The sequence below is a fragment of the Epargyreus clarus genome, unplaced genomic scaffold, assembly GCF_041222505.1.
Source record: "Epargyreus clarus isolate Ecla_fem2 unplaced genomic scaffold, WU_Ecla_fem_2.2 ptg000034l, whole genome shotgun sequence".
In the NCBI taxonomy this organism is placed as follows: Eukaryota; Metazoa; Arthropoda; class Insecta; order Lepidoptera; family Hesperiidae; genus Epargyreus; species Epargyreus clarus.
The window spans coordinates 206,559-209,877 of NW_027332239.1; the positions used below are offsets into that span (position 1 = coordinate 206,559).

The 3,319-nt window shown below is 37.5% G+C and overlaps 1 long non-coding RNA gene across 1 annotated transcript; it reads left to right on the forward strand.

Annotated features, from left to right (window-relative positions):
* Nucleotides 1-284: 284 nt before the first annotated feature.
* LOC140756048 (uncharacterized) lies at nucleotides 285-3,012 on the forward strand. The gene is made up of 2 exons (XR_012103866.1): nucleotides 285-847; nucleotides 2,100-3,012. It is a non-coding gene; the product is annotated as an uncharacterized LOC140756048 (long non-coding RNA).
* Nucleotides 3,013-3,319: the final 307 nt, after the last annotated feature.

The window sequence follows — 3,319 nt, forward strand, 5'->3', positions numbered from 1 at the left end:
GGGGAAGGCACGCACACAAATTTGGAGTATTCCAAGGGTTTCAATTTAGTCTTCAGGGGTATCGACGCATCCATAATGAGAAGTAAAACGTCATCGGCTCGGTTACCGAGAGGTGCTCGAATATTTGTTATTCGAAACAAAATATAGCTTCCTCGGAATCATGGTCGGACATTAGAAAAGTAAGTGGTCGATAGCGGGTAAACGTAAGAGCCAGTCCACACGGCGCGTTGCGTTGCGTTGCGTCGTCGCAACGCAAAGGTTTTGAACGTTGAAAGGTTGTTACTGCGACGTAGTCGTAACGCTCCGTCATCGCAGCGGCGACGCACCGTTGCGGCGAGCATTTTAAGTAATCGTCGCAGTCATTCTATAGAAATCATGAATCGGAAAAGACGTCTGGCATTGCTGCTATTCCTACGTCACCGTCAAAATACGTAAAAATAAGCGAGATCAGCTTGCGTGTGCGTTCCTTATCAACGCATAAACAACTGAGCGCTGCCGCTCCGGCGACGCAACGAGTACTCCCCCGCCCGCTTCGTCTCGTGCGCTGCAGTTCAGTCGCGTATGCGCTGCGTCGACGCAGCGCACCGTGTGTACACTATGATTATTAGTATGTAAAACGACGCAGCCACAGCGCTACGTCGACGCAACGCTGACGCAACGCGTCGTGTGGACAGGCTCTAAGGTTGCACGAGATCAAAAGTGAACTAACCACGGTGTCGCACGTCAGGCCCGGCGACGCGGGCGCGGCGGGCGCGGCGGGCGGCGCGCGGGGCGGGCGGCGGCGCGCGGCCGCCAGCGCGGACAGCTCGCCCAGCGCGGAGGACTCGCCCGGCAGCAGCCCCAAAAGGTATCCCCCGCGTCATGTTCTTTGCGATCGAACCGGTTTTCAAATAATAACTTAATTTACTTTTTTATATATACATTTTTTTACTATTGAAATCACAAACAAATCTTCCGTATAAAACGAAACTAACTGTATAATAAAACGTACAATAAATCACCGACACATCTGGATCTGATTCGTTAAGTTCAAATATTTGAAAAAAAATTAAGAAAATAATACAACCGACTTGTATTCGTATGTCCCTACGAAGTGAAAAAATATTGAAATAAATGTAGGTTTAGTACATATTTCTGAAGTCGGCGCTCAATATATTTCGTTGGATAACGTAAACAGCGTGTCCAATATGAGCGCCTAATCTCACCTGATTTTCTTATAATGTCGACCACCTTTGAAATACCGGTTTATAAGCGACGAAGTCATAAATATGGAAAATACAGTAGAACCCGCTTAATACGATCACGCTTAATACGATTTCTAGTATAATACGCAATTTCACGCAAGACCCTGCATTTTGAGACATGTTTTCATACATTTCTTAACGCTTAATAAGTTAATACGCTTCGTCATCCCGTTTAATACGCCCATTTCGTAAGTGATCGAACGATATAACTACTAACATCGTTCCCTGTAACATATTATGATGCACAATGTCGATCTTGGATGACCGGCATTCGTTTCATCGACTTGTTAAAATCTTTAGATGAACACTTCCAGATTAGATGTAGACACGTAACTCTATTCATTGACAATTGTCCCGCTCATCCGAAAAGCGTTGACCTAAAGAATATCAAACTTGTTTACTTACCTCCAAATGCCACAAGCAAATAACACCCGATGGATCAGAGAATCATAATTAATTAATTTTATTAATCATAAGGTAATTTATAAATGCATAATTTATTACTAGTAAGTTTTATTTTCCTTATCCCGGTTAATACGCTTTCTCGCTTAAGACGCGTTTTTGGTTGGGTCCCTATGAAATCGTCTTAAACGGGTTTTACTGTATATGGTCGAATTGGAAAACCTCCTTTTTTGAACTCAGTTAATAAAATAAATAAAATCTCTGAACCTAAAGAGACATATGTTTATAAATAAATGTGGCGGCTGCGTGTGCGTCTATATTTGAAGTCTCGGAATAAAGTTACTGTTTCATTCCGTATATTCTTGTCATTGTCTCCTGACAATTTCCTACATGTCTATATTATATACGTCATACAAGCACAATACATTTATTTATATATCGCTGCTTTGCAAGAATAATGGCACAACTCAAAATTCGTGTTGCTCTTAAAAATACGTAATCCCAAATATTTTCTATTTTAATGTGTCCTAACAGTACTGTGGTTAAATACATAACTACTTATAATTTTATTTATCATTATTTTCTCATTATAATAAAGAAAATAAAAACTTCGAAAGAAAAACATTGTTTAATTGTAAACTGTCTCACCTGGAAAATTACCTTTTTTACTTGTGCCATTATTCTTGCAAAGCAGCGATGTTGGTTACAGACGCAGCAGCATCCCGTCATAGTGCGTCGTCTTCATGAGAAGCTTGCAGAATGCTTTCAGTTTTATTGGTACTCATATAATTATTGATGTAATGAATACTACGTATATTATATTCATCTTAAACACATTATATTCGATTCAATGTAGCGAAAATTCACCATAAATGTATAAAGTCATTCTTTGTAGTATTTATTTTACGACTCTCTAATTGTTCGTTTTATTAAGCTTTGTTGGACTCGAATTAGAATTGTACATATTTTTTTCAATTGTCATATTATATTGTTTCGTAAAAGGTCAAGACATATGTTTAACATGTACTCTTCTCATGAAAATATTTCAATTATTAGATAGTTAATTGTATCAGGTGTTACTTTGCGAAAAAAACAAGCTATTAAGCTAAGATTAAAACTACTTACATACTGCATGGTTTAGAAAATATATATCATCATACATATTTGTAGCGGATTGTTGCGAAGTAGTTTTAATCTTAACTTAATTTCAATTATTTAAATACCAGTTAAGTCCTTCACCGCAATTTAGGGTTCCGTCAGCGTAAATGATTGTTAATTTCATTAATTCATGGTTTCATGTTGATAACTCAAAAAAATAAGTGTTGTGGCATTATGTTTAAAATTTAATAAATTACATTCAAGGTCATTATTTTTATTTTGAAAACCTGTATGTATTAATTCCGTTAGATTTATGACCGTTAGAACATCTGGTTGATGCTTTTAACTGACGTCAATTACCTTCGAACTTATTAACGGGCTGATTTTTCGCAGACAATCTTAAAGTGTTCGCTTAAAAATAATTTATTTTGATATAAAATTTATTTATTTTTGAAAAATTACTCGAATCGTAACCACATGTTTTTATTTTATCGTAAAATGAAATGAAAGTTGAGTAGTGGATTCAATCTTGGGAATCCAGACCTTAACATTTTGGGACTGGAGTATATCCAATC